This window comes from Balaenoptera ricei, chromosome 1, assembly GCF_028023285.1.
Source record: "Balaenoptera ricei isolate mBalRic1 chromosome 1, mBalRic1.hap2, whole genome shotgun sequence".
Classification (NCBI taxonomy): domain Eukaryota; kingdom Metazoa; phylum Chordata; class Mammalia; order Artiodactyla; family Balaenopteridae; genus Balaenoptera; species Balaenoptera ricei.
In genome coordinates this window covers 152,440,279-152,453,632 of record NC_082639.1, presented here as the reverse complement: position 1 = coordinate 152,453,632, position 13,354 = coordinate 152,440,279, and the positions used below count along the sequence as shown (strand labels likewise).

At 41.5% G+C, this 13,354-nt stretch overlaps 1 protein-coding gene across 1 annotated transcript in view; it reads right to left on the bottom strand.

Annotated features, from left to right (window-relative positions):
- Positions 1 to 13,354, bottom strand: part of PACC1 (proton activated chloride channel 1) — a 32,593-nt gene that overhangs the window by 14,043 nt on the left and 5,196 nt on the right. The gene's annotated exons all lie outside the window — the stretch shown is intronic.

Below are 13,354 nucleotides of genomic sequence, written 5' to 3'. Positions count from 1 at the left end.
ACAACTGTTCCCAGTGTGCCCTCCTCAGCCCTGGAGCCCCTCACACCCCAAGCCTGGCCTGAGGCACTGCTACTGCTGACTCCGAACTCATCCTTCAGGGTCAGTTTAGAAAGGTACTTCCTCAAGGAAGCCTTCCCTTATCCCATAACTTGATTTGGGCACCCCTTCCTCAGTGCTCCCAGGGCACCCTATGTCCACTGTCATCACTCTGCAATGTTACTGTCTACATGTCTTTTTATCCCCCTAGGCTGTGAGCTCCATGAGAGCAGCAACAGGGCCAGTCTTGTCCATACTGAACCCCTAGCCCTTCACGCTGTGCCTGGAATAGAGCAGGCATTCTGCAATTAGATGGTAAATGACTGAATGTGTCCCGATGCCAGTCCCTCCCCAAAAGTCCTATGTTGAAGCCCCAACCCCCAATGTGACAATATTTGGAGACAGGGCAGTTAAGTAGGTAATTGGGTTAAACAAGGTCATAAGGATGGGCCCTAATCCAATAGGACTAGTATCCCTATAAGAAGAGGAAGAGCCCAATGGCATTTTTCACAGAACCTGAACAAAAAATTTTTTACTTTGTATAGAAACACGAAACAACCTGAATAGCCACAACAATTTTGAGAAAGAAGAGTGGAGCTGGAGGAATCATGCTCCCTGACTTCAGACTATACTACAAAGCTACAGTCATCAAAACAGTATGGTAGGGGCACAAAAACAGAAATACAGATCAATGGAACAGGATAGAAAGCCCAGAAATAAACCCACACACTCATGGTCACCTAATCTATGATGAAGGTGGTAAGAATATACAGTGGAGAAAAGACAGTCTCTTCAATAAGTGGTGCTGTGAAAACTGGACAGCTACATGTAGAAGAATGAAATTAGAACATTCTCTGACACCATACACAAAAATAAACTCAAAATGGATTAAAGACCCAAATGTAAGACTGGATACTATAAAACTCCTAGAGGAAAACATAGGCAGAACACTCCTGGACATAAATCACAGCAATATTTTTTCTGATCCATCTCCTAGAGTAATGGTGTAAAAAAAAAAAAAAAAAAAAAAAAAAAAAAAGGGACCCAATTAAACTGAAAAGCTTTTGCACAGCAAAGGAAACCATAAACAAAATGAAAAGATAACCTATGGTCTGGGAGAAAATATTTACAAACTACGTGACCGACAAGGGATTAATTTCCAAAATATACAAACAGCCCATACAGCTTAATATCCAAAAAACAAACAACCCAATAAAAAATGGGCAGAAGACCTAGAGACATTTCTCCAAAGAAGACATACAGATGGCCAAAAGGCACATGAAAAGATGCTCAATATCGCTAATTATTAGAAAAATGCAAATCAAAACTCCAATGAGGTTACCACTTCACACCAGTCAGAATGGCCATCATTAAAAAGTCTACAAATAATAAATGCTGGAGAGGGTGTAGAGAAAAGGGATTCCTCCTACACTATTGGTAGGAATGTAAATTGGTGCAGCCACTATGGAGAACAGTATGGAGGTTCCTTAAAAAACTAAAAATAGAGTTACCATATGATCCTGCAATTCCACTCCTGGGCATATATCTGGAGAAAACTCTAATTCGAAAAGATATATGCGTCCCAATGTTCACAGCAGCACTATTTACAATAGCCAAGACATGGAAGCAACCTAAGTGTCCAATCAACAGATGAATGGATAAAGAAGATGTGGTAAATATATTTATACAATGGAATACTACTCAGCCATAAAGAAGAATGAAATAATGCCATCTGCAGCAACATGAATGAATCTAGAGATTATCATATTAAGTGAAGTAAATCAGAGAAAGACAAATATCATGGTATATCACTTATATGTGGAATCTAAAAAAACAATACAAATGAACTTATTTACAAAACAGAAATAGAGCCACAGACACAGAAAACAAACTTAGGTTACCAAAGGGGATACTGGAGGGGGTGTGGGGTGAGATAAACTAGAAGTTTGGGATTAACATATCCACACTACTATATATAAAATAGGCAAACAACAAGGACATACTGTATAGCACAGGGAACTATACTCAATATCTTGTAATAATGGCAAAGAATCTGAAAAAGAATAAATAAAAAAATATATATATATATAAAACTGAATCACTCTGCTGTACACTCGAAACTAACACAACATTGTAAATTAACTATATTCCACCCCCCAAAAAGAAGAAGAAGAGACACCAACGATGCATACACACGGAGAAAAAGTCACATGAGGGTGTGACAGTGGACAGAGTTCAAGGCTGGCAGAGCAGTCAGAGAAGGTTAGGGGGAAACCTGAAAGGGAGGGAGCCACATAGGGTAGTCAACTCCCAAATCTGCAAATGAAATATGCTCAAATTCTTGACTGGAGACCTCAGGAGGGCCAGCAAAAAAGCAGCAGCTGGAAACCGAAAGATCTGAGTGGAGATTTCAGCTGCTGCTAATGCAAGGAACACAGGAGATTAGAACTTGAGTTTTGTCATTTTAACTACCTGCTAAGACAAAAATTCTTCAGAGGATCATAAGAGAATCCAGAACCTCTATAATGTGTCATTGATAACGTCTAGTGTTCAATAAAAAAAATCACTAGACATGCAGAGAAACAAGAAAATGTGACCCATACTCAAGGAAAAAAGCAGTATATAGAAACCAACGACAAGATGACCCCAAATGTTGCAATTAGCAGACAGGAATTTTACAGCACTTTAAGGATTTAAAAGAAAATGTAAGGATAAGGAATGAACAGAGGGGAAATACAGAAACTGAAACTGTAGAAAAGAACCAATGGGAATTCTAGAGCTGAAAAGAAAAATAAATAAAATGAAAAACTCACAGCATAGTCTTTAACAGCAAAATATGACAAGAAAAAAAAGCCAGTGTAGTTGAAGTTAAATGAACAGAAATTATCCAATCTAAAACAAAAAAAGATTGAAGAAAAAAACTAACAGAGCCTAGACAACTGTGGGACAATATCTAGCAGTCTAACAACATGTAACTGAAGAGAGAAAATGGATTGCAAAAAATATTTGAAAAAATAATGGCCCAAACTTCCCAAAACTGGAGAAAAAACATCAATTTATAGATCCAAGAAGCTCAGTACATGCCAAGCAGGATAAATAAGAAAACCAATCCTACGCAAATCATAGTCAAACAGCCAATGCAAAGGTAAGAGAAAAATCTTGAAAGCAGCCAGGAAAAAAAAAAAAGGCATATTACATACAGGAAATTATATCTAACGATAGGTTAACTTTTGATCAGAAATAATGAAGGCCAAAAGACAATGGAACATCTTTAAAGTACTGAAAGTAAAAAAAATCTGTCAACTGAGAATTTTTAAATTCCAGCAAAACTAACCTTCAAAAATGAAGGGGATAAGGTTATTTTCAAACAAAAGCTGAGAGAATTCATCATCAATAGACTTGCACTACAATGCACGTTAAAGAAAATTCTGAAATGACACTAGATGGTAACACTCAGATGTATAGGAAGGAATAAAGATCCCTGGAAATGTTAAATAGGTAGGTAAATATAAAAAGCTATTTATATATTTTTAAAATTTTAGGCTATCTAAAGCAAAAATTATACAACAATATCATAAGGTTTTCTAACTTTTGGGAAAGAAGGAACAGAGAAACAACATATAAGACAACTAGAAAATAGCAAAATGGTAGAACCAAATGCAACCATATCAATAATTACTGTAAATGTAAATGGACTAAACACTCCAATTAAAAGGCAGAGACTGTCAGCCTGGATTAAAAACTAGATCCAACCAAATGATGTCTATAAGAGATGGACTTTAAATACAAAGACACAAGAGTATTTGCTCATAATTATTTCATTTTCTTTTATTTAAAAGCACAAAAGCAAGAGGAGCACAGAACTTTTAAATGTCCTAGATTGACAGAGAGAAGGAAATCATTCATTCTTTACTTCTACAAACATACATCAAGCATCAACTCTACATGCAACACTTTGTGCTAGGTGCTTCAGGGAGATACCAAGAGAGAAGGATTGATGGTTTGTGCTACAAGTGCTACAGGATTCAGAAGGATGTGAAGATGTAAAATGTGAGGTTTCTTTTTCTTGGAGAGATGAATGGGGAGTGCAGGGTTAAGGGCAGAGATCAGCAAAGGCTTTGTGGAGGAGGTTGCATTAGCCCTGTCCCTAAAGCACCAGGAGGATTTTGAGGAAGAAATAATTTGGTGTTCATTATTCATTTGTTTTGCAAACTGAAAGACCAGATATCTAGGCCAGTGGTAGAGTAAGAGCTTGGTCTCCAGCCCCAGCTCTGCTACTAAATATAACTACTCTGTGACCCAGGACAGTTACTTAATGCTCCTAAGCCTCACTTTCTTCATGTGAAAAGGAAATAATCATTTCAATTTTCTAGGATTTCTGAGAGAAGCAAATGAGAGATTGTTGTAAAATGCACTACAGAGTGCCTGCTCAATGAATTACTGTTACTGGAGACCCAGAACGTACCCTCTACCCTTCAAAAAATGAAGCCCTCAATGATGAACATAACAAAGATGAAGAGCATAGAACGACAATCTCATAATAATTAACTAGAAAAAATATATGCTGAAGATAAAATGGAGGTGGGGCAGAATACAGTGTCTTTCATATAGTAGTCATGTAATGTTTCCATGTCTGTTAAATGAATGAATAACACAAATAACAGATGAACTAAGTCTTACAATGCTTACTAGCTACCCTCAATTGGTCAGAGAATACTAGTGTATTTCAGGCACATAAAATTATAAACCAACTGGTGTGCCTTATTATTTCTGGTAAAATAGTTTAGAAAATTCTTACTTTACAGGAATGCCAATTCCCAGAAGTGTCTGTGTGGTTCCTTCAGGCTGTGAAGAACAGGTTACTGTTGACAATGGATGTTTACTCTAAGAGGAACCAGGAAGCCCCAAGGAAATCCCTTGGGCAGCTGAGAGTGAAGCCAAGGTACCAAGCAGCTCTAGCTCTCCAAAAGGAATTAAAGCAATTCACTTTTTCAACTTCCTTTGTCTCTGATTCCACTTTGGCTGCTTATTGTTTAGTAAGTCCCTAGTGGGACTGTGTCAATTTCTGCTCCCTCACAGCTCTGCCACCTGCCTTCCCGCTGTGTTCCTCTCATGACCCTGCTCCACTTTGCTCTTGAAGTCCCTCTCTCTGAGTTTTACATGCAGATCCCCTCCTGGAGAGTATCCTGCATAGGTTACCCCATTAGGCACATCTCAAGACACTGCCCTTCTCCACACCCAGCCTGTAGATGGCTTCCCTTAGCTCAGGTGCTGATCCCTGATCAGTCACATGTAGCTTGGCTGCAGGGCCACAGGACCCAAAGTACGGTGGTTTGTGCACAGGCACCTACCCACAGCTGTTTTGCTTGGAAGGCACTCCCAGCCCCCATGGTCCACGTGAGACCACAGGTTCACTTCAAAACATGGCAGGTAAAAGCATATTCACTGTCATGAGCTGCTCATAACTGCAGTGGCAACAGGTTTCAGGTTGCTACATTCTAAGGGGGCTTGAAAAGATCACAAGATAAAAGTGAAGGAACTTCAAATGACTGAATTGGGGTGTAACATCTGAATAGAATTTTTAAGAGTTGGTAGGGACCTGAAAGGCTATCTGGTCCAACCCCATTCCGTGTGCAGTGATCCTGGTACCACAGTCAACAACTGGCACAGAATGAGGGTCCTAGAGTCCTGACTCCTAGCGCATGCTCTTCCACCACATGACAGTAAACATTACTCCTTAAGATTCAGTTACTAATGATGACAAAAGAAGACCTGATTGAAAAAACATAACTTCAAAACAAGCAGAACATTTTTAAGGTAAACTGCATATTACGTCTAGGCTGTACAACATGATGAAGATGAACAATGACAGGCATCTATGGGCAGGGGTCTCCTCTATCACAGCCAGAACAACATGATTTGAAATGTTCTGCCTTCATGATGCCTTTGGTTAGGGAAAGAGATGACTTTCTCCCTCCTTATTCTCGAAACTTCAAAAAAAACCTAACTTAAGGCAAAAAGGCAAAAAATTTAAGGCAAAACACTAATTTAACAAAAAGGTCACATGACAACTGCACCACCTGCATTTGTTTGGCAGGGGTACCTGGACAAATTGCTCTCATGGGAACACGGGCCCAGAGTCTCTTCTGTTTCATTCACAGAAGCCAGGTTTAGCCTCTTCACAGGCCCTTCACTGATCCACAAATTGGCATGTAACGTAAATAAAACACTGTAGAATTGTTTATCATCCACACGTGCTATATGTGACACTCCGATTCTAAAAGTAGACACCGTTTCATTTTACCATTTTTTTAGAAAGGTGCTGGATATTTGAGAAAATGTCCCACGCACTCTGCAGTCAGAAAAACCAAACTCTGGCTTTTTTTGTGGCAAGCAGGATGAATGTATTTTAAAAGTATACGTCCTTTATATATATGCAAAGTCACAGTAGTAGAAGAGAAAAATAATGCACAAGATTTTCTGGGGAAAGGTAATTTATGAGTTTTGTAAAACCCATGACAGAATAGTTTCAAAAACCCAAACTTGCCCCAGAATGTAAGTCAGGCCATTAAGAGGATATGTAAAACATTGTGGGACCTTTATTTACAGGAAAGGAAACTGGCTGATTACCGCAACCCTGCAAAACTCCACCTTGCAGAGAGCACTGGGCTAAGATGCATTCAGATTGTGAAGAAGAAGTGACTTCTTTATCTTTTTTTCTTTTTAGTGATGTGGTGGGTTTGTTGTTTTAATTTTGTTTTGGTTTTTCTGTGAGATATAATTTACATACCATAAAATTTACCTTTTTAAAGTGAATATATTTAGTAGTTTTTAAAATATTCACAAGGTGTATAACCATAACCACTATCTAATTACAGAACGTTGTCATTACCCAAAAAGAAACTCCACACCCATTAGCAGTCACTCCACCTTCCTCCTAGTCCCTGGTAACCAATAATCTATTGGGTCGGCCAAAAGTTTCTTTCGGTTTTTTCCGTAAGATGGCTCTGGTAGCACTTAGTTGTCTTTAACTTCGTTCAAAACAATCTTGTTAGATTGTATGTGAGAGCTGTCATATCAGCGTGCATTTAAAAAAAGACTTATCAAAATTTGTGAGTTTCTGTGTAGTCATTTTAATATTGAAGATGGAAGAAAAAGAGCAACATTTTCAGCATATTATGCTTTATTATTTCAAGAAAGGTAAAAACACAACCGAAATGCAAAAAAAGATTTGTGCAGTGTATGAGAAGGTGCTGTGACTGATTGAACATGTCAAAAGTGGTTTGCAAAGTTTTGTGTTGGAGATTTCTTGCTGGAGGATGCCCCACGGTTGGGTAGACCAGTTGAAGTTGATAGCAATCAAATTGAGACATTAATTGAGAACAATCAATGTTATACCACGCTGAAGATAGCCGACATACTCAAAATATCCAAATCAAGCGTTGAAAATCATTTGCACCAGCTTGGTTATGTTAATCGCTTTGATGTTTGGGTTCCACATAAGTTAATCCAAAAAAACCTTCTTGACCATATTTCCACACGCGATTCTCTAACGTAATGAAAACGTTCCGCTGTTTTTTTTTTTTAAGATTTATTATTTATTTATTTTTGGCTGCATCAGGTCTTAATTGGGGCATGCGGGCTCTTCGCTGCAGCGCGTGGGCTTCTCTCTAGTTGTGGCGTGCGGGTTTTCTCTTCTCTAGTTGTGGCATATAAGCTCCAGGGCGCGAGGCCTCTGTAGTTGTGGTGCACGGGTTCCAGAGCGCACGGGCTCTGTAGTTTGCAGCACGCAGACTCTAGTTGAGGCGCGCCAGCTCAGTAGTTGCAGTGCACGGGTGTAGTTGTCCCGCAGCATGTGGGATCTTAGTTCCCTGACCAGGGATCGAACACGCGTCCCCTGCATTGTAAGGCGGATTCTTTGCCACTGGACCATGAGGGAAGTCCCAAATGTTCCGTTTTTAAAACAAACTGTGACGGGCGATGAAAAGTGGATACTGTACAATAATGTGGAATGGAAGAGATCATGGCGCAAGCGAAATGAACCACCACCAACCATACCAAAGGCCGGTCTTCAGACAAATAAGGTGATGTTGTGTACACAGTGCGATTGGAAGGGAGTCCTCTATTATGAGCTCCTTCTGGAAAACCAAACGAATAATTCCAACAACTACTGCTCCCAATTAGACCAACTGAAAGCAGAACTCGTGGAAAAGCATCTGGAATTAGTCAACAGAAAACACATAATCTTCCAACAGGATAACGCAAGACGGCATGTTTCTTTGATGACCAAGCAAAAATTGTTACAGTTTGGCTGGGAAGTTCTGATTCATGTGCCGTATTCACCAGACATTGCACCTTCGAATTTCCATTTATTTCAGTCTTTACAAAATTCTCTTAATGGAAAAATTTTCAATTCCCTGGAAGACTGTAAAAGGCACCTAGAACAGTTCCTTGCTCAAAAAGATAAAAAGTTTTGGGAATGTGGAATTATGAAGTTGCCTGAAAAATGGCAGAAGGTAGTGGCACAAAAGGGTGAATACATTGTTCAATAAAGTTCTTGGTGAAAATGAAAAATGTGTCTTTTATTTTTACTTAAAAACCGAAGGCATTTTCTGGACAACCCAATACTTTCTCTTTCTATGGATTTACCTATTCTAGGCAAGTCACATAAATGGAATCATATATGTGACCTTTTGTGTCTGACTTCTTTCACTTCACATGTTTTCAAGAATCGTCCATGTTGTAGCATGTACCAGCTCTTCATTCCTTTTTATTGCACAATAATATTCCATTCTGTGAACATACTATTTTAATTATCCATTTATCAGTTGATGGACATTTGTGTTGTTTCTATGTTTTGTCTATTATGAGTAATGCTGCTATGAACATTCATTACAAGTTTTTGTGTGGACATAAGTTTTCATTTCTCTTGGGTATATACCTAGGAGTAGAACTGCTGGGTCATATGGTAACTCTATATTTAACCTTTTGAGGAACTGCTGTGACTATTTTTCACAGTAGCTGTACCATTTTACATTCCCACAAGCAACGTATGGGGGTTCTAATTTCTCCATATCCTCACCAAAACTTGTTAATCATCATTTTATTGATTATAGCCATCCTCGTAGGTATGAAGTGGTATCTCACCGTGGTTTAGATTTGCCTTTCCCTGACGACTAATGATGTTGAGCATCTCTTCATGTGTTTATTGGTCATTTGGATATCTTCTTTGAAGAAACATTACTCAGATTCTTTGCCCATTTTTTAATTGGGTTGTCTTTTTATTATTGAGTGTAAGAGTTCTTTATATATTCTAAATACAAGTCCCTTATCAGATATATGATTTGAAAATTTCTCCCACCCTGTGGGCTATCTTTTCACTTTCTTGATAGTATCCTTTGATGCACAAAAATTTTTCATTTCGATGAGGTCCAATTTACCTATTTTTCCTTTGGTTGCTTATCTTTGTCTATTCTATTAATATACAACTGTTTCCGTGGAGAACTGATTGTAATGACTAATTAACTGTTTTCCTCAATGTGATTACATCTCTGATGTAATAAACTGCTTATTCAATTAGCATGTCTGGTCTCATCTCTCCCTTTGAAAAGAATAATAAGTGGTTGTGCTTCCCCTGATAGAGAGGCAAAGAACAGACTGAGGCTTTTACCACATTATGGTAAGGAATTCTTTATCTCAGAGAGTAACAGTGGGAACATAATCCTGGGCGCTAGGTGCTTAACTCAAACCTCAGCTGCTAAATGCTCAGCAGCCTCATACTGTCTTCCTATCTTGCTACTCTTAGTTCCAGACCTTGCATTCAACTCCAGCTCCACCTCCTCTTCTGGCCTCCAAGTGTGGACATCCTCTGAGGCTCAGTCTCCATGGCCCTCTCCTGCTCATTCCACATTCTGTATCCCTGGCTTTCTTCCAGGCCCCTAAACCACCCATTACGGGTCCTCTCTCCTGTCAATCCTATACCTCTCACTGCCTCTAGGCCATCTCTAACCAGGCCCACCACATCGACTGAAGCGTGGTGTGTGCACCACAGATGAGCATCTTGTCTTCCAGCCACTTGCCCCTCCGGACTCTGTCTCTGTATGGTATTAGTCTCCCACTCACCTGGCTTCAAACCTCAGAGTCTTCTTTGGTTCTTTCTTCTCCCCTTCCCCCCACATCAAAGCAGCCTATCACATCACCCTTCAGCCTTTGACGTGGCACAGTTGTCTCGCTTCACCTTAATCCAGGCCCACAACCTGCCACACTGATCTTCCTAACATGCCCACTTCACTCCTCTTACTGCTCTGCTCCAATCCCTTTGAGTACTGCCTGCCCCCTAGAGAAAGTCCAAACCCCGACACTCAAAACCACCCCCAGTCCGACCCAGCTGAGCTTTCCTACCTCACCTCCCTCTGCTTCTCCTACCAATCCTCTGCTCCAACCACTGTGCCACCCACCGATTCTGAAACACCCTATTGTCATTCCCATCTCTACGTGTTTGCGCACACACCCCTACTCCCTGGCCAGCCCTTCTTTTTCACCCATATATCACCCTCCTTCAGATTCATCCCACTTCCTTCACCAACCAGCCCTCCTTCGTTCACTCCTGAAGCACCTGTCTCTAGTATTTCTTTGGCCCTCATTCAGTCATTCAAGTTGGCTTACATGAGATGCCTTCCTGCTCCAAATCCCCACCTCCCTCTCCCGGGGTACCAATACACACTGAGCACCTACAGAGGGCCAGGCATTCTACCAGGCACTGGAGTTACCATGGGGGTAGGGAGGGGACAAACCTTTGTGCCTCACAAAACTCAGGGGCAGGGCCTAGGGGCTGACACAATTAACGAAAGAATTATAGTCAATAAATGGACACTCTCAGCTGTGCTAAATGCTACAAAGGAAAAGTACTGAATGCTAGAAAGCAGGTAACAGGGAGAAAAAGACCCCATTAGGTAGCTCAGGGCAGGCTGCGTAGAAAGAGGGCAAGTTCTTCTTTGGGTAACTTGCCTTCTCTCTCCACATGGCCTGAGTTTCCGGAAGTAGGCCATGCCTCACTCACCTTCTTCCTGGTTTTAGCATTGGGCATAGAGGTGAAGGAATCCATGAGTGACTCTGGTGGAGGAAGGGGAGGATTTTGGAACAAGAAAGCATCTCATCCAGGAACAACTGAGTCAGAGTCAGAATACGTTCAGAGACAGCCCGGGGTTCAATTTGAGCCCTGCTACTCATTAACTCTGAGCACAGTACTTAACCTCTCTGTGCCCCAGGTTTCCGTCTATAAACTAGGACTAACCGCCTCCCTCAGAGGGTGGCTGGGAAGATTACGGGATAAAGTATATAGAAAAAGCCCTACCCAGGCCTAGTAGAGGAAAGCACCTCATCAATGGTGGCTGATGTCATTACCATTATTTTTATTATTCTTAGGGGACTCAGAGGCAGGAAATGAGCTCTGAAAGTTGTATACCAGGTCATCAAATTCGGGCCAAGTCACTACTGAGACCAGCCAAATGGGCTTCTGAGCACTGGATTGTCTATGGTCTGAACAGGAGATGCGCCCAGGAGAGTTTCCCCAAAAGCAGGGAAGGCTCTTTGCCAGCCAAAGGAACTACCCAAAATTTGCTCTACCTGAGGTCTGGCTGCCTGCTCTGACTGATCTCAGGCTTTGAGGCCCCAGGAAGCTGAGGCAAAAGAGAGGCTGCCAAGGTCGAAGGTCATCATGGCCACTTCCTAATTTGCCTGGCATTTATCTATAAAAGGAAACACAACAGGAAACTTCATCTTTCCAAGTCTGGCCTCCCCTCCTCTTCCTGCTGTCACCATCTATTCTCTTCTGATTGGGGGCAAGAGGGCAGTGCAGGGTGCAGTAGGCAGAATAATGGCCCACAAAAGATGTCCACGTCCTAAATCTTGAAGCCTATAAATATGTCAAGTTACGTGGCAAAGATGGGATCAAAGTTGCTAATCATCTGACCTTAAAACAGGGAAATTATTCTGGATTATCTGGATGGGCCCAATGTAATCACAAGGGCGCTTTAAACATGGAAGAGGGAGGCAGAACAAGGAGATGTGAGAAAGACCTGAAGACGGAAGAAGAGACATGAGCCAAGGAAGGCAGGCAGCCTCGAGAAGCTGGAAAAGGCACTAAAATGGATTTTTTCCTGGAGACTCCAGATAGGAATTCGCCTGCCGACACCTTAATTTTAGCCCAGTGAGACCCATTTTGGACTTCTGATCTCCAGGACTCTCAGATAATAAATCTGAGCTGTTTAAGTCACTAAGTTTGTGGTAACTTGTTACACACACAATAGAAACTAACATACAGGGCTTTCCAACAGTTCTCCCTGGGACCTTAGGGCTTCAGGGGCAATGCCTAGAGTGACAGTGAGGGTAGTCATGCTACGACATTTTACACATTGGGCTTTAATAGAAGGATGCTTAAGATATTTTTTAAAAATCACGGGTGCAGTAGAAAGAGTCTGAGGTCAGACAGAGCTTGATCCAGTCTGTCTGTTGACCAGCTACATGATCTTCCCACACTTCATTCAGCCTCTCTGAGCCTCAGGGCCTCATCTGGAATCATGAGGATGACAGCCTCCCAGGGTTGTTATGAGAATTAAATGGGCAATGGGGATGACAGAGCCTGGCAGGCAGTAAACATTAGCTGCCCTTCCTGCCTCCTTCCTTCTACAAAGTCCTCTCTAAGGATTAGGCACAATCACAGAATTTCCTATCCCATTCCCCTCCCCTACAAATATGGGAATCCAGAGGAGCAGAAGCCCACCTCCCTCAATCCACCCAAGAAGCTGGAGTCAGGCTGGGACTCCATTCATTCACTCACTCACTCAATGAATCCTTACTGCATGGCCAGGGCTGAATGGGGGGCAAAAGGGACTGTCTCCACCCTGGTGGAGTTTACAGTCTAGTAGAACAGACAAACACTAATCAAACAGTCAGGCAAACACATATACCATTCCATCGGTGACAGCTGCAAGGGAGAGATGTGTAGGCTACAAGTGACGGGGGAGGTGATCTAGCCAGGAGGTCAGAGAAGGCTTCGCAGGGAAAAAATGAGTGAGCTGAGAGCTGAAGAATGATTACGCATTAACAAGGTGACAAACGGAAGAGAATTCCAGGCAGAGGAATAAAACTGCAAAAAGGCGCAATGGTGGGAGGGAGGCCCGAAGTAAAAGAAGGCCAGCATGGCTGAGGGGCAGGGAAAAAGGGGAAGTAGGGAAGGAAGGAAAAACGAATGACTTTTGGGTTCAACTGGGTGGTGATGGTACCATTCCTGGAAACAGGAGACACTGGAAGAGGGCGA